At 42.2% G+C, this 19142-nt stretch overlaps 2 pseudogenes; one reads left to right on the forward strand and one right to left on the reverse strand.

The window, feature by feature from the left end:
* Positions 1-2756: 2756 nt before the first annotated feature.
* On the reverse strand, positions 2757-8882 carry Ube2wl1 (ubiquitin-conjugating enzyme E2W like 1; annotated as a pseudogene).
* A 5079-nt stretch (positions 8883-13961) lies between these two features.
* Hint1-ps3 (histidine triad nucleotide binding protein 1, pseudogene 3) lies at positions 13962-14441 on the forward strand (annotated as a pseudogene).
* The last annotated feature ends 4701 nt before the right edge of the window (positions 14442-19142 follow it).

Consider the following 19142-nt stretch of genomic DNA (forward strand, 5'->3'; position numbering starts at 1 on the left):
AACAATTTGCAAATTCATCTGGAATAACAAAAAACCCAGGATAGCTAAAGCTATCCTCAACAATAAAAGGACTTCAGGGGGAATCACTATCCCTGAACTCAAGCAGTATTACAGAGCAATAGTGATAAAAACTGCATGGTATTGGTACAGAGACAGACAGATAGACCAATGGAATAGAATTGAAGACCCAGAAATGAACCCACACACCTATGGTCACTTGATTTTTGACAAAGGAGCCAAAACCATCCAATGGAAAAAAGATAGCATTTTCAGCAAATGGTGCTGGTTCAACTGGAGGGCAACATGTAGAAGAATGCAGATCGATCCATGCTTATCACCCTGTACAAAGCTTAAGTCCAAGTGGATCAAGGACCTCCACATCAAACCAGACACACTCAAACTAATAGAAGAAAAACTAGGGAAGCATCTGGAACACATGGGCACTGGAAAAAATTTCCTGAACAAAACACCAATGGCTTATGCTCTAAGATCAAGAATCGACAAATGGGATCTCATAAAACTGCAAAGCTTCTGTAAGGCAAAGGACACGGTGGTTAGGACAAAACGGCAACCAACAGATTGGGAAAAGATCTTTACCAATCCTACAACAGATAGAGGCCTTATATCCAAAATATACAAAGAACTCAAGAAGTTAGACCGCAGGGAAACAAATAACCCTATTAAAAAATGGGGTTCAGAGCTAAACAAAGAATTCACAGCTGAGGAATGCCGAATGGCTGAGAAACACCTAAAGAAATGTTCAACATCTTTAGTCATAAGGGAAATGCAAATCAAAACAACCCTGAGATTTCACCTCACACCAGTGAGAATGGCTAAGATCAAAAACTCAGGTGACAGCAGATGCTGGCGAGGATGTGGAGAAAGAGGAACACTCCTCCATTGTTGGTGGGATTGCAGACTGGTAAAACCATTCTGGAAATCAGTCTGGAGGTTCCTCAGAAAATTGGACATTGAACTGCCTGAGGATCCAGCTATACCTCTCTTGGGCATATACCCAAAAGATGCCTCAACATATAAAAGAGACACGTGCTCCACTATGTTCATCGCAGCCTTATTTATAATAGCCAGAAAATGGAAATAACCGAGATGCCCTTCAACAGAGGAATGGATACAGAAAATGTGGTACATCTACACAATGGAATATTACTCAGCTATCAAAAACAACGAGTCTATGAAATTCTTAGGCAAATGGTTGGAACTGGAAAATATCATCCTGAGTGAGCTAACCCAATCACAGAAAGACATACATGGTATGCACTCATTGATAAGTGGCTATTAGCCCAAATGCTTGAATTACCCTAGATCCCTAGAACAAACGAAACTCAAGACGGATGATCAAAATGTGAATGCTTCACTCCTTCTTTAAATGAGGAAAAAGAATACCCTTGGCTGGGAAGGGAGAGGCAAAGATTAAAACAGAGACTGAAGGAACACCCATTCAGAGCCTGCCCCACAGGTGGCCCATACATATACAGCCACCCAATTGGACAAGATGGATGAAGCAAAGAAGTGCAGACCGACAGGAGCCGGATGTAGCTCGCTCCTGAGAGACACAGCCAGAATACAGCAAATACAGAGGCGAATGCCAGCAGCAAACCACTGAGCTGAGAATAGGTCCCCCGTTGAAGGAATCAGAGAAAGAACTGGAAGAGCTTGAAGGGGCTCGAGACCCCAAAAGTACAACAATGTCAAGCAACCAGAGCTTCCAGGGACTAAGCCACTACCTAAAGACTATATATGGACTGACCCTGGACTCTGACCCCATAGGTAGCAATGAATATCCTAGTAAGAGCACCATTGGAAGGGGAAGCCCTGGGTCCTGCTAAGACTGAACCCCCAGTGAACTAGACTATGGGGGGAGGGCGGCAATGGGGGGAGGGTTGGGAGGGGAACACCCATAAGGAAGGGGAGGGGGGAGAGGGATTTTGCCCGGAAACCGGGAAAGGGAATAACACTTGAAATGTATATAAGAAATACTCAAGTTAATAAAAAAAAATAAATAAATAAAAAGTATTGTAACATTAAAACAAACTGAAAACATAACAAAAGAAACAAGATTACAAACAAAAATGTTTATGGATTTTTCCAAACATAAATAGATGAATAGTGTTTAGGTAACAGGGCTCATGCTGATGGCTAGCAGGAAGTAAGAGTGTCATATACTTGGAAAATAATAACAGGCCCAAATGATGGATGGCAGTAATTTAATCATCACTGCTATTTTTTTACTTCCAAAACAAAGCCTTAGTTAAACCATTCATACCCTATTATTCACACCTTTACTTCAGAGATTGAGGATTATATACAATAAATGAATTTATTTTCACCATAGGGATAACATATTGTACCTCTCTGCCAATGTTCCTCGAAAACTTTCCATGTCAAAACAATTTGACAGCAGATATAAACAATTAAATAAATATGCAATGATCTTTCTCACGGTCCTTTAAAGATGCATGTTTTCATGCTGTTAGCCTTAGGATCACAGTGCATAGAATCCAATATCAACAGCTGGGGTGTCTTTCAATATAACATTGGATCCCTCACTTTCCTTATAATCCCACAATAATCGGTAAATTCATTTCAGAGGCCCTATCATGCATTAATCACTGAGTGGCAGGAGTTAAGAAAACTCACTCTTTCACAACGTCCATTGCCGGCAATGAACGCCCCCAAACCACTGAGGAAGTCACTGTTATTGCACAATACATGAGGACCTGGAACTTTTCCAAAAGCTTAAAAAAATAAAAATAAAAAAAATGGAATTATATTTGACATTTCCTGACACCTGCATTAATACTGTATGACTAATAAAAGCATGTCAGTTGCCTGGACTGAACCAGCGATCAACATGCGCCCAGAATGCACACGAGTAAAAATGCAGTAAAAGGAAGTAGTCTTCATTGCCTATAGGTCACTTCCAGTCAAAGGTTAAAGTTCAAAGACTGAATGATCAAAGTGCTCATTTTCTCAGTAGGACTATCTTCTGCTACGAGGATGAGAACAGTGGCATCAACAAGTATCATCATGATACCACCATTTTGTTTTCTTTGGATTCTTGTTACATGTTCGCACATAAAAGGAATTATCTGGTGGTCGTCTCTTTTCTTTGCAGCTGGAAAGCATGCTGATAATGCTGAGACAGACCGATTGCACTGAGAGCGCCGGGGACCAGTCTTCTGTTAGGATGGATAAACAGATATGACCATTGCTATACACATGAGGATGAACAGGAATATTTTCACCAGTAAACATGACCTGAGGAGAGTCAAAAGGGTATCGACTACTAAATTTAAACAGAAGTTGAAATTTTTCCCCTTCATATAAGGTTCCTGGTGCACCTTCCATGTCTACGATCCACTGGGTGATTGAATTCTGAACGCTCTTTTCATTTAAAGTCATTCCAGGAGGTGGGTCATTCTGCAAAGCCAACAGTTCTTTTTGTAGTCGTTTCGAGTCCGCAAGGGTGGGGCATCGTAAGAAAAAAAAAATTAAGAGGGCGAGTTTCTATCGAGGCGGAGGAGCAGGCCCACGAGCTCGCACGCTGGGTGGCACAGGACGCTGGGGACAGGGACGTAGGGCGGCTTCGAAGAGACGTGGGCTGCCAGGGAATGCCCAGAGTGCGGGCTGACAGGAGGAGGCACCCACGGGGGCACAGGATGAAGATCAGAGAAGTGCGAGCAGGAGCCCAGCGATCCGAGGCTGCGCGTGGGAGGCCGGGCAGAGGCCGCGGGGCGCCGTGGGCAGGCGGCCGTCCTCGGCGAGGCGCTCTCCGGCTACCCCACGCTCTGCCCGTCTCCGGCCTCCCCGACCGCGGGCGAGGGCAGTGGGCACAGCTGTTTCCACCCCGCCAGGGAGCGCGAGGGGAAAAGCATCCCTGTGGTATCCGGGGAGCCGAGCGGCAGCGATCCTCGCGCAGGAGCGCGGAGTGGAGCCTCCACCGCGGAGCGCACGCCGAACTTCGCCCTGAAAATAAGATTATTATGGGTAGAGTAACATGCCATAGGCGGAAAAAAAGGGAATGCTATCTAGCTGCCAAACTATGAGCTAACATTTAAGAAATATACCAAGTTTATTTAAAAAACAAACACTGAAGAATATTATACTTGAAAAAATCATTAGGAGGTGTAATTTAATTTTATCAAAACCTATTTTTTTCCAAAGAAGAAATTTTTCAGCTTTTATTGAGATTTAAAAATAAAAGCCAGGTACCATGGAAGGAGGTGGAAGTAGTACATTAACAGTATCACATGATGAACAATATTAGAATGTCAAAACCTATTTTTAATGATTTTTAACACTCTAATCTCCCTTTTTAGCCTACCATCCAGCAACTCCTGTCTGTGTTGTCTGGAACACAGTTCAGTTCACAGGTTAGCAGTGGCAGCTCAATGGTTTGGTTTGCATTGCTTCACTATTTGCTACCAACCTGCATGTATTGGTTTGCCTCATATAACATTGTTGAGCTCAACTCGTGATAACTCTGACATTGAGAGAAACTAGCCCAAGAACTGCTCCTGTGGTTCCTGAGGCAGCTTGCCCCTTCTGTGGCCTTGCCTCAGGTCAGTTGGTGAACCTGTCGGTTTCCTCAGGATTACACTCCAGCTGCCTGGTGTCTGCTTGCTGAAAGGACTGACTGCACTGCAGGTTCATGCCTGGTGTCTGCCTGCTGAGAGGACTGGTCTGCAGCTGCTGAGTCCTCTTAGGCAAACATTCCAGTGTTTGCTATGGGACTGAACTGCTGTCCAAGAACATCGGGCTCACCCCCAAAGAACTATTGCTGACTAGGTCCACTTCCCCTCTAACCTAATACATTTTCTCTTCCACTACCTCTGTTGGGTGGTGATCTGGAGGAGAGGTTGAAGCTTTATTAAAAGTAGTCTGCAAAGATGTATGCATACAGCATGTGGATCTGGAGGTTGAACACAGCTCCTCTGGAAGAGCAGCCAGTTCCTTCAGCTGCTAAGACATCTCTCTAGCCTCCCTTTTTCCATATTGTTCAACCTGCTGTATTGACATCCCAGATCCCATGACTTCCACTGGCTAGTTTCTTTCTTCCTTCAATAGTTGTCAGTGGTGTTTGAATGATCTGTCTCCCCTGTTCTCTGGCATTTGGATACTTGGTCCCCTGTTGGTGGCTGTTTGGGGGAGTCTTAGAGGTATGGCCTTGCTAAAGAAGGTATGTCACTAGGGGCATGTTTTGAAAGCTATAAGAATCACAGCATTTCAAGTTTTCTCTCTCGTCTTCCTGCTTCTTGTTTGAGATGAGAGAAAGCTGGTCTCCAGGAATGCCAGCACAGGCTTACAGGAAGGTCAAACCGCTGCCAGAGATAGCAATGCAAGCTAACACCAGAGACATACTGATGGCCAGAGGCAAGTGCAGGACCCTAAGCAACAGAAACTAAGACTACTTGGTATCATCAGAGCCCAGTACTCCCACCAAAGCAAATACTGGATATCCCAACACACCAGAAAAGCAAGATTTGAATTTTAAATCACATTTGATCATGATGATGACAGAGGACTTTAAGAAGGAAATAAATAACAGCCTTAAAGCAATATAGGACAACACAGGTAAAGAAGTAGAAGCCCTTAAGGAGGAAACACAAAAATCCCTTAAAGAATTACAGGAAAACACAACCAAACCGGTGAAGGAATTGAATAAAACCATCCAGGATTTAAAAATGGAAATAGAAACAATAGAGAAATCACAAAGGGAGACAACCCTGGAGATAGAAAACCTAGGGAAGAGATCAGGAGTTATAGATACAAGCATCACCGACAGAATACAAGGGATAGAAGAGAGAATCTCAGGGGCAGAATACACCATAGAAAACATTGACACAACCATCAAAGATAATGTAAAATGCAAAAAGCTCCTAACCCAAAACATACAGGAAATCCAGGACACAATGAGAAGATCAAACCTAAGGATAATAGGTATAGAAGAGAGTGAAGACTCCCAAATTAAAGGACCAGTAAATATCTTCATAAAATTATAGAAGAAAAACTCCCTAACCTAAAGAGATGCCCATAAACATATAGCAAGCTCACAGAATTCCAACTAGATTGGACCACAAAAGACATTTCTCCCATCACACAATAATCAAAACACCAAACACACAAAACAAAGGAAGAGTATTAAAAGCAGTAAGGGGGAAAAAGGTCAAGTAACATATAAAGGCAGACCTATCAGAATTATACCAGAGTTCTCACCAGAGACTATGAAAACAGTACGATTCTGGACAGATGTCATACAGACCCTAAGAGAACACAAATGCCAGCCCAGGATATTATATCCAGCAAAACACCCAATTAACATAGATGGAAAAGCCAAGACATTCTATGACAAAACCAAATTTATACAATATCTTTCTATAAATCCAGCCCTACAAAGGATAATAGATGGAAAACTCCATCACAAGGAGGGAAACTACACCCCAGAAAAAAGAAATAAAGTAGTCTCCTTGCAACGAAACCAAAAGAAGAGAGGCACACAAACATAATTCCACCTCTAACAACAAAAATACCAGGAAACAACAATCACTATCCCTTAATCTCTCTTAACATCAATGGACTCAATTCCTCAATAAAAAGACATAGACTAACAGACTGGATACATAAAGAGGATCCAGAATTTTGCTGCCTATAGGAAACACACCTCAGTGACAAAGACAGAGACTATCTCAGACTAAAAGGCTGGAAAATAATTTTCTAAGCAAATGGTATGAAGAAACAAGCTGGAGTAGCCATTCTAATATTGAATAAAATCTACTTTCAACCAAAAGTTATCAAAAAACATAAGGGAGGACACTTCATATTCATCCAAGGAAAAATCCACCAAAATGAACTCTCAATCCTAAATATCTATGCTCCAAATGCAAGGGCACCTACATTCATAAAAGAAACCTTACTAAAGCTCAAAGCACACATTGTACCTCACAGGATAATAGTGGGAGATTTCAACACCCCACTCTCATCAATGGACAGATCATGGAAACAGAAACTAAACAGGGACATAGAGAAACTAACAGAAATTACAAACAAAATGGTTTTAACAGTTATCTATAGAAAATTTCATCCTAAAACAAAAGAAAATAACTTCTTCTCAGCATCTCATGGTACCTTCCCTAAAATTGACCGTATAATCGGGCACAAAACAGGCCTCAACAGATACAAGAACATTGAAATAAACCCATGCATCCTATCAGATCACCATGGACTAAGGCTGGTCTTCAATAACAAAAAAATTGTCAAAAACTCCACATATATATGGAAGTTGAACAATTCTGTACTCATTGAAAACTTGATAAAGGAAGAAATAAGAAAGAAATTAAAGACATTTTAGAATTTAATGAAAATGAAGGCACAATATTTGCAAACAATGACTCCATGAAATTCATAGGTAAATGGATGAACTAGAAAATATCATCCTGAGTGAGGTAACCGGATCACAACAAAACACCCTTGGTAGGCACTCACTTATAAGTGGATATTAGCCCGAAAGCTAGAATTACCAAGATACAATCCACAGACCACATGAAGCTCAAGAAGAAGGATGACCAAAGTGCTGATCCTTCAGTCCTTCTTAAAATGGGGAAGAAAAATATTCATAGGAGGGGATATGGGGAGAAAGACTGGAGCAGAGACTGAAGGAACAGTCATTTAGAGCCTGCTGCACCTGGGGTTCCAGCCCATATATATACAGTCACCAAAACTACACAATATTGATGAAGCCAAGAAGTACGTGCTGACAGGAGCCTGATACATCTGTCTCCTGAGAGGCTCAGCCAGACCATGACGAATATAGAGGTGACTGCAAGCAGCAAACCATTGAACTGGGAACTGGGTCCCTGGTGGAGGAGTTAGAGAAAGGACTGAAGGAGATGAATGGGTTTGCAACCCCATAGGAACAACAATACCAACCAGTGCTCCCAGGCACTAAACCACCACCCAAAGACTACACATGGACAGACCCATGTCTCCAGCTGCATATGTAGCAGAGGATGGCACCAATGGGAGGAGAAGCCCTTGATCCTGCCAAGGCTGACGCTCCGCCCCCCAGTGTAGGGTAATGTCAGGTTGGAGAGGCAGGAAACAAGGGTGGTTGGCAAGCTTGAACACCTTTACAGAAGGGGAGGGGATGGGATAGGTGGCTTATGGACAGGAATTTGAGAAAGGAATTAACATTTCAAATGTGTATAAAATATCCTATAAAAATCAACAACTTTGGGGTTGGGGATTTGGCTCAGTGGTAGAGCACTTGCCTAGGAAGCGCAAGGTCCTGGGTTCGGTCCCCAGCTCCGGAAAAAAAAAATCAACAACTTTGATATATGCCAACAATGAACTTGCTGAGAAAGAAATAAAGGAAATAAAAGACAATTCCTAATAAGAAAATAATAGTAACTGGGAGATAGTTGAGTGGATAAAGCACTTGCCACACAAATATGAGGACAAGAATTCAGATCCCCAGTACCCAATCACCATTGAGAGAGTGTACCTGCTCACTGACACTTTGGAGAGTTGGAGACTGGGAATCACAGATCAAGGTGGCTGACTAGACAAGGCAATCACAGACCTTCCTAATCTACCAAAACCACATCAGAAAAGCGTTCTTCTAATGAAAGGGACATGCAAGGTTCCCATTTAGAACATGAGAGTGGCAAACCAACCTCTTTTTCAAAAAGGCAGCTCAGACATTCTTCAGACTGCAGAAATATGTCCTCTAATCAAGAGTGGATGAGACCTTCAAGTTCTGCCCTAGGTAGCCTTCAACTTACCAGAGCTCCCCAGTCTGGAAATGGGACCTCTAAGGCAGTCCATCTCAAGATTCTGGCCTGGGCCCAACACTTTCTTACCATGGCACTTTCTGTTCTATTTATCCACAAGCCAACCTCATGTTTTCCCACGCTACGCCAAATTTGAACAACAGGAGTTTAGAACTTTTTATTCTCATCAACCATCTATCAAACTTACAACTTCTACTCCTAGCTGCCTCAGATCCACATTGAAGCATCAGATAGGACCCTCTGATTAAAAGCACAGCAAGTATTCTCCTTCTGATTAAGAGTAGATCACAAGTTGTAGCCGGGAGAGCATGCTATACAATTTGCTCCTCATGGAGAATAATATGTGCTTCCATTGACCACTGTGGACCGAGACCTACTTTATGTCACCTAATTGGTGACAAATCGACTCCCTTGATCTAAGGTGCACAGAGTGCATCTTATTATGACCCTGTGTCCTTATAACCTCTGTTCAAAGAACAGGTCCTGGTGCCTGAGGTCCTAGTGCCTAAGAGTAGAAAGCAGAGCCATAGACCCAGGATATAGACCTTAAAGTTGGTCAGCAAAAATGAGAAAGCCAGTCATGCTCAGAAGTAGGCAGCTGATTTATCAGGAGACCTAGCATGAACTGCCTCCTAGAATGATGGAGATTGATTACACTGTTGGTCACCCTGCATGAAATGGAGGTCCTAGGTTCCCACGAAGCCTGGATAAGGAAATACTCAGGCCTTCTCTACTCTCCAATCTGACTCTGATCTTCCCTGGTACAACAGTCTTTGGCATTTCTGCTTTCCCCAACATAGTATGAGACTTTCTGCCTCTAAAGGATGGGATCCATAATAGTTTGTTTTTAGATACCCCAGCATTCTCATTCTGTCAATGCGTCCTCCAAGTTGTGTTTTTGACACAGAGGCCTCAGATTTATTCCTTCAGAACCATGGAGATTCACACTTTCCCCAATACCTGAAGTGGAGAGCAAATCATTCTCAAGGGCTCAAGGAGTCTTCAGGCATATCCTGTCTAAACCAGGAAGTCAAGGGCACTCCAGTCATTCTCCAGAAGGATTCAGACCGACTGCTTAAGAACCACACATTTTCTAAACTAGTGTATGGACCTGAACCAGGGATCCTAAGATCTCTCAGAATAGCCGAAGTGACCTTAATCTTACCTGTGTAGAACCATTGAGTTTCACAACTTTCACCAGTAACTGACGGGGGTTTCAGATATACCCTGTCAACATCAAATGTGTCAGAAACTCCACAGTGTTCATAGGAACATTAACCTACAGTTCTTTCAAGAACTAAGAAAACTCATGTGGGAGAGTGAAAGACCCTGGTTCCCAGTGGAGGAGGTTTGAAACCCAGGTAACTATGAGGAATGGTATGCATTTTGCCTGACTCCCAGGAAACCAAGCCAGTCACTAGCCTGCAGTCCTCTATAGATTTGTGACCATTAGTCACTTAAGGGCAACGACCCAAGTCCCTTCACAAATAGAGTACTTGAGCATAGGTCAGTTAGGCTTAAGACGGATCTCCATTGTAATGAGGTACATTAAGGCCTAGAAGCTTTTAGCCAATGAATTTCCCTTCCCACACACTCCTTCCTGCAAAAGGTATTTAATCTCATGCCCTCTCTGAGAAGTGGAAAACGGTTTTACTCATCCACCTTCTGCTATGACATTAAACTCGCTGAAAACATGGACTGCCTCTTTTCATTGTGACCTGCCATGGGAAGCCACAGAGAAGGCCTTAGCCTATAAAGCCACCATCTAATGTTCTGAAGAAAGCCTCCCTGTGATCCCAGAGGCACCCGCAGTCAAGCCAAATACTCTTCCCACGGGACCAGCCAGAACTCCTCCTTTTCCTCCTTGGCCCCGGGCTAGATTCAGCTCTGTGGGACCCCATTCCATACTCCCCTCTTCTGTGTCATCCCAGCAGCACCTGGATGCCCCTTCAAGAGCCTAAGAACCAGATGACCCCAGGCTTATTGCAGGACTGGGACCCCTGACCCAACTCTGGCTGTGTCCCATGTCTCAGAGAGCACTTCCCCATCCACAGAGCAGTGTCTTGCAGCTTCCCACTGCCAGGTATTCACCTGGCTGTGGCATGGGGTAAGTGCCATCAAACTTCCTCTGTCTTGCCTTCCATGCAACCCAAGCCTTGTGGCAGAACTGACGCAGGACCTCACCATTAACCCTACAGCAGTCACCAGTGCCTGGCTAGCTCAGTTGGTACAGCATGAGACTCTTAATCCTAGGGTCATGGGGTTCCACATTGGACGCCAGTTGTAGGATTAATTGGGGTATCTGCCGAGCGTGTGTTAGGCTGTGGGACACTGCTCTGGGGTGGGGAAAGTGCAGTCTGAGAGCAAGACACAGCCTGAGCTGGATCGGGATTTCCCCGGGCCTGCAAGGAGGCTGTCTGTTTCTCAGGCTCTTGGGCGTCCAGGCACTGCTGGGATGCTGCCAAAGAGCTGAGAATGGAATGGGGGCCCGTGGGGCTGGATCTAGACTGGGGCTGAAGGAGAAATGGTGGAGCTTCAGCTAGTCCTGTGGGGAGAGACTTTGGCCTTCTCTGTGGCTCCCCACAGCAGATCCCAGTGAAAAGAGGCAGTCCATGTTTTCAGCGGGTCTACTGTCATGGAAGAAGGTGGATGAGTAAAACCGTTCTCCACTTCTCAGAGTGGGCATGAGATTAAATACCTTTTGCAGGGAGGAGTGTCTGGGAAGGGAAATTCATTGGCTAAGTCTCCAGGACTTTAGGTACTCCATTATAATAGAGATTTGTCTTGAGCCTTCCTGACCTGTGGTCATCTCCTCTACCTATTAAGGTGCTTGGGGTGTCATCTTTATATGACTGATGGTCACAAATCTATGGATGGGCTTTGGGCTAGTGACCTGCCTGGTTTCCCTGGGGTCAGGTGAAATGCCTACCATCCCTCAGGGTCACCAGGTTTTCAAACCTCCTCAACCAGGAACGAGGGTCTTTCACTGTTCAACCACCTCAGACATTTATTAATTGCTCAAATTTACCTCAGACTTACCACTTTAGAACAAAGGTGTCACATAGGTTTTCAATGATTGAAGAGGTCCTCAGACATATGACACAATAAGCAAAGGACTTTAGACCTCAACAAAGTCCTAAGAAAGACACAAATATAGCCCTTTTAATATCAGCATGCAACAGAATTAATGAAATAACAATAGGGACTCAGACCTGCCCTTCTAGAGCCAGGAAAATTTATTCCTCCAGCTAATAACTCAACAATTCATGCCCCCTCAGAAGTAAACTATTCCATGACTTCAAGGGGCCTGACACCCAGTTGGAATATCCTCTGAAGAGGGCCTTAGGCTTCTTTCCTCTAACCATAGTGGCCCCTGACTTTAATGTTTTCACAAAGGATTCAGCTGCCCTAGAATAAAACACTTCATTCTCCTCTGTCTCCACTGGAGGGGTCTGAGACATGCCCCTCTGATGAAGCAAGCTATAGAACTGACCTTGTGACTGAGGAGTGTGTCTCATTCAGCCTCTGCTATAGTGTGCCTGAGACTGAATCCTGTGACTAAGAATGCATAGGAGATTCTCTCTTTGTTCATGGCTGACTCAGGCCTACCATTCAAATAAGAGAAGCTATAACTTCTTCCTCAGAACTTATTGGTTAGGAAATATACCTTTAACCATCAAAAACCTCCGAGAACTCTGGATTCAAGTCCCATGGCTGATGAATAAAAACCCCAGCCTGGATCCAAGGCCATCTATGTAAGCGTTTCACCAGAAAGACCACTGCAACACACACTCAACACCTTTGTGGCTTATTATAAGTGTAAATAGGGAACAGATCTAGGGACTTTGACCCAATGTCTCAGTAGAAACCTCAGATTGCTGTCAATCTGCCGTAGAGTTCTCAGAGATAAGAATTTTCATGAGTCCTCTGAAGATATGGAGGACTGGAGTGCCTGGACCATCCTTATCTACAGAAGGTAAACAGGGATACTCCCCTGCTGTCCAACAGCTTTGAGGCCTTTCTACTTTCAAAACTTTGGTAGTTTTCTTCCTCTGATGATTGAGGCCTTAAAGTTACCCCTTTGACCCAATGATCTCTCAGAACCATCCCTCTGCTTAGGGGCCCATGGGATATTTTACCTCTGACCAAGGAGCATTGCTCCCTGTGGTCAAAGTTCACAGAAATCAAGAAGAGGAAGCAAATCTGGCAACCTTATGCCATTTCCTTGAGTCAAGTCACATGACATGGCATGAAGTCATCAGTCTGGCTCAGTTCTGGTTGGTTGAACACAGTTCTTTAGGAGGCAATCATGCTGAGGACACGCTCAGCTGTTTATGAATCATGGAATCTATATTTATTCTCTTGCAGATTCAGCTAAAGATATGGATACACTAAACTATGATGAACAGTTACAAGGTGAGGCAATGCTAGGACCTCATGAGCTATGGTAAGCAATTATATTTTTGCTCTTCTCTTCCCAAGGTTACTCACTCCTTCTACCTTTGATTAAGGAGGCATCATATCTTCTCACTGATGCAAAGGTAGCTTCAGATCATTCCAGTTTGTCCATTGCAGGTTTAGACGCTCATTTAGGGTCAGGAACCCCACACAACTTCCTGATATTATGGACTGAGCCTCAGATAATTTTCCTAATGTTTCCCAGGTTTCTTCTTCAGTTCAAGGTAAACTGTAGGTTCAATTGTGATACAGTGAAGAACCCCTTACAGACATATTCTATCAAGGAAGATGGCTACATTCTATTTTGTTTGAATAACGGAAGTCTCAAGGTAACCTTAAATTTGGAGGGGGCTTTACCTTTGCATAACCAGGTCTCAAAGTTTTCTCTTTCTCATAAGGGACCCAGTGCTTTCTCTCTTCCCAAGTTACCAACTAAACCAATTCTTTTAGTTCATTGAAGAGAATGTCAGACCTCCCTGCTATGACTAACCCTACTGCAGACCTTCACCATTTGCCCAAGGTAGTCTCAAGTACTCATGTAGTGGAAAGACTCTCCAACTTTTCATTTCTTTGAACGTGTGACTAAGTCTTTTTTTTCTGGCTAAGGAGGCTCCAGCTGGGTAAGCCTTGTGTCATTCCCTCTGTAGAAGCCAGAATCAGGCTGTAGCATGGGAAGGACAGAGACGGGCTTCGATGGCTGACTAGATTGCCAAGACTCACGTGGCCCAGCCCGGTGGTGACAGGATCTTTGGTAAGGTCATCTGCAAAAAATCCCCACCAAGATCATCTTCAAGGACGATCAGTTAGTTGCTTTTCATGGCATTTCCCCTCAAGCACCAACACCCTTTCTGGTGATACCCAAGAAGCACATATCCCAGATTTCTGTGGCAGATGACGATGACGAAAGTCTTCTAGGACATTTAATGATTGTTGGCAGGAAAAATGCTGCAGATCTGGGCGTGAAGTGCTGGAATGAGGTGGTGGTAAATGAAGGTGAGGACGGGGACAGTCTGTCTATCATATTCACCTCCACGTCCTTGGGGGTCAGCAGATGAACTTGCCTCCTGGTTAAACATGTTGGGGACAAGTGTCCTTCTCTAGGTATTTGGCAACTCCAGTAAGTTAAGTGGCACACATAGTTTTGCTATGTATGGAAAAATTGAAGAGATCATTTAAAATTCTGTGCCTAATAAAAGACATTGTTGCATGTAAAAAAAAATAGTAGAAGAAGAAGCCAGAATCAGGTCCACTTGCATGAAGGTCGGTGTAGGTCAAAAGGAGTCTATAATTTTCTCCTTCAACCACAAGGGCTGTAGATACACTCATTTCCTGGCTGAGGGTGTATGTCCCAGGGAACAATGATGACTGAGACCTCAGGTTTGGCTCCGGTGGCCAAGAGTTTCTCATTCATTACATCTATATTCATAGGACCTTCAAATGTGTCCTCTAGCTATGGGATACCCAAGAGCATTGCTTTGTTCCAAGGGTAACTTACACTTGACTTTATTTCATATTACCTTAGTGCCAGTCTCTGTGACCAAGAAAGACATAAAGAACTCCCTTAGAGAAATGCAGGAAAACACAAGTAAACAAGTAGAAGCCCTTAGAGAGGAAACACAAAAATCCTTGAAAGAATTACAGGAAAAATACAACCAAACAGGTGAAAGAATTGAAAATGGAAATAGGAGCAATAAAGAAAGCACAATGGGAGACAACCCTGGATATAGAAAACCAAAGGAAGAGAAAAGGAGCCGTAGATACAAGCATAATCAACAGAATACAAGAGATAGAAGAGAGAATCTCAGGAGCAGAAGTTAGCATAGGAAACATTGACACAACCATCAAAGATAATGTAAAACACAAAAAGCTCCTAAGCCAAAACATCCAGGAAATCCAGGACACAATGAGAAGATCAAACCTAAGGATAATAGGTATAGAAGAGAGTGAAGACTCCCAACTCAAAGGTCCAGTAAATAAATTCAACAAAATTATAGAAGAAAACTTCCCTAATCTAAAGGAAGAGATGCCTATAAACATACAAGAAGCCTACAGAGCTCCAAATAGATTGGACCAGAAGAGAAATTCCTCCTGTCACATAATAGTCAAAACACCAAATGCACAAAACAAAGAAAGAATATTAAAAGCAGTAAGGGAAAAAGTTCAAGCAACATATAAAGGCAAACCTATCAGAATTCCACCTGAATTCTCAACAGAGACTATGAAAGCTAGACGATCCTGAACATATGGCATACAGACCCTAAGAGAGCACAAATGCCAGCCCAGGCTAAGAGATCCAGCAAAACTCTCAATTAACATATATGGAGAAACCAAGATATTTCCTGACAAAATGAAATTCAAATAATAGCTTTCCACGAGTCCAGCCCAACAAAGGACAATAGATGGAAAACTCCAACATGAGCAGAAAAACCTCACCCTCAATAAAGCAAGAAAGTCATCTTCTTGCAATGAACTCAAAAGAAGATAGCCACAGAAACATAATTCCATCTCTAACAACAAAAATAACAGGAAAGAGTCACTAATCCTTAAAGTCTCTTAACATCAATTGACTCAATTCTCCTACAAAGACATAGACTAACAGACTGGATATATAAAGAGGAACCAGAATTTTGCTGCATAAAGGAAATGCACCTCACTGACAGATACTCTCTCAGAGTAAAAGGATGGGAAAACATTTCCCAAGCAAATGCTCCCAAGAAACAAGCTGTAGTAGCCATTCTAATATCAAATAAAGTCAACCTTCAACCAAAAGTTATCAAAAAAGATAAAGAAGGACACTTAATACTCATCAAAAAAATCTACTAATATTAACTCTCAATTCTGAACATCTATGCTCCAAATGCAAGGGCACCTACATTCATAAAAACAATTACTAAAGCTCAAAGTACACATTGCACCTCACACAATAATAGTGGGAATTTTCAAAACAATGGACAGATCATGGAAACACAAACTAAGCAGAGACATAGAGAAACTAACAAAAGTTATCAACCAAATGGATTTAACAGATATCTATAGAACATTTCTTCGTAAAACAAATGAATATATCTTCTTCTATTATGTCACGGTGCCTTCTCCAAAATTGACCATATCATTGGTCAACAAACAGGGCTCAACAGATACTAGAAGGCTGAAATAATTTCATGCATCCTATCAGATCACCATGGACTAATGCTGGTCTTCAATAACAACAAAAATGGCAGAAAGCCCACATATACATGGAAGTTGAACCATGCTCTATTCAATGATAACTTGGTCAAGGAAGAAATAAAGAAAGAAATGAAAGATTTTTCAGAATTTAAAGAAAATGAAGGCAAAACATACCCATACTTATGGGACACAATGAAAGCAGTGTTAAGAGGAAATCACATAGCTATGAGTGCCTCCAAAAAGAAACAGGAGAGAGCATACATTAGCAGCTTGACAGCACACCTCAAACTCTAGAACAAAAGGAAGCAAATACACCAAGAGGAGTAGAAGGCAGGAAATAGTCAAACTGAGGGCTGAAATCAACCAAGTAGAAACAAAAAGGACTATACAAAGAATCAACAAAACTAGGAGCTGGTTCATTGAGAAAATCAACAAGATAGGTAAACCCTTAGGCAGACTAACCAGAGAGCACAGAGAGTGTGTCCAAATTAACAAAATCAGAAATGAAAAGGGAGATAAAACGAAAGAATCTGAGGAAATTCAAAAGAGTCATCAGATCCTACTACAAAAGCCTATATTAAACAAAACGTGAAAAGCTGTAGGAAATGGGCAATTCTGTAGAGAAATACGAGGTAACAAAGTCAAATCAGGAACAGATAAACCATCTAAACAACCCCATAACTCCTAAAGAAATAGAAGTAGTTATTAAAAGTCTCCCAACAAAAGAGAACCCAGGACTAGATGGGTTTAGTGGAGAATTCTCTCAGTCCTTCATAGAAGACCTCATACCAATACTGTCCAAAATATTCCACAAAATAGAAACAGAAGGAACACTATCCAATTCTTTCCATGAAGCCACAATTGTGCTTATCCCTAAGCCACACAAGGATTCAACAAAGAAAGGGAACTTCAGACCAATTTTCCTCATGAATATCGATGTAAAAATATGCAATAAAATTCTCCTGAACTGAATCTAAGAACACATCAAAATGATCATTCATCATGATCAAGTAGACTTCATCCCAGGGATTCAGGTATGGTTCAATATGTGGAAATCCATCAACCTATTCCACTATATAAACAAAGCCTAAGGAAAAAAGCTACATGATCATCTCATTAGATGCTGAGAAAGCATTTGACAAAATTCAACACCCCTTCGTGTTAAAAGTATTGGAACAATCAGTAATTCAAGGCTGGTATCTAAACATTGTAAAGAAATATACAGCAAATCAGTAGCCAAAATCAAACTAAATGGTGAGAAATTGAAGCAATCCCAGTAAAATCAAGGACTAGACAAGGCTGCCCACTCTCTCCCTACCTATTCAGTATTGTACTGGATGTCCTGCCCAGAGAAATTAGATAACAAATGGAGGTGAAATGGATACAAATGGGAAAGGGAATAACACTCGAAATGTATATAAGAAATACTCAAGTTAATAAAAGAAAAAGAAAAAAAAAGAAAATGGGGAAGAATTTGACTTTAGAATTAAAAGGGATTAAAAAAATAAAGGAGACATTCTTAAAAAAAATACCTGAAAGAATAACAGGAAAACACAAACAGGTGAAGGAATTAAAAATGGAAATAGAAGCAATAAAGAAAGGACACAGGGAAACAGAGGGAAACAGCCTTGGATATAGAAAACCAAAGGAAGAGACAAGGAGCCGTAGATACAAGCATCACCAACAGAATACAAGAGATAGAAGAGAGAATCTGAGGAGCAGAAGATTCCATAGAAATCATCGACAAAACTGTCAAAGATAATGTAAAATGGAAAAAGCTACTGGTCCAAAACCATCAGGAAATCCAGGATTCAATGAGAAGATCAAACCTAAGGATCATAGGTATAGAAGACAGTGAAGACTCCCAGCTCAAAGGACCATTAAATAGGCACTGGAAAAAAATTTCCTGAACAAAACACCAATGACTTATGCTCTAAGATCGAGAATCGACAAATGGGATCTCATAAAACTGCAAAGTTTCTGTAAGGCAAAGGACCCTGTTGTTGGGACAAAACAACAACCAACAAATTGGGAAAGGATCATTACCAATCCTACAACTGATAGAGGGCTTATATCCAAAATATACAAAGAACTCAAGAAGTTAGACTGCAGAGAGACAAATAACCCTATAAAAAATTGGGTTCACCCCTCTGAACGTGATTGTTGGGGGGAGGGTGGTAATTGGGGGAGGATGGGGAGGGGAACACCCATATAGAAGGGGAGGGGGAGGGGTTAAGGGGATGTTGGCCCGGAAACCGGGAAGGGGAATAACAATCTAAATGTAAATAAGAAATACTCAAGTTAATAAAGATTAAAAAAAAAAAAAGACTAGAGGCCACAGAGAATAGGGAAGTTTGCTGTGTAAGGGGGTGTGGTATGTACATGTTCATGGAGACAGGGTTGGGGAGGAGATAATGGGATATGGAACAGAGGGTGGACCAGGTAAAGGATAAAATCTGGACTGTAAAAAAGAAAAGACTAGGGGCTGGGGATTTAGCTCAGTGGTAGAGCGCTTACCCAGACAACTTTATGATGTCATTGTCTGTGAACAATAGTTCCCTCTACCCTACTAAGCCACTGACAGTCAAGATACTTGCCAGGACTTTTTTCTCCAAAGACAGAGTCCCTCTTGTACCTAGATCTTTCTTTACCATGCACATGCAGCCAAGTACAGACGTATACAGTATAAAAAAAAATAAAAACCCT

Source organism: Rattus norvegicus, chromosome X, assembly GCF_021556685.1.
Source record: "Rattus norvegicus strain SHRSP/BbbUtx chromosome X, alternate assembly SHRSP_T2T, whole genome shotgun sequence".
In the NCBI taxonomy this organism is placed as follows: domain Eukaryota; kingdom Metazoa; phylum Chordata; class Mammalia; order Rodentia; family Muridae; genus Rattus; species Rattus norvegicus.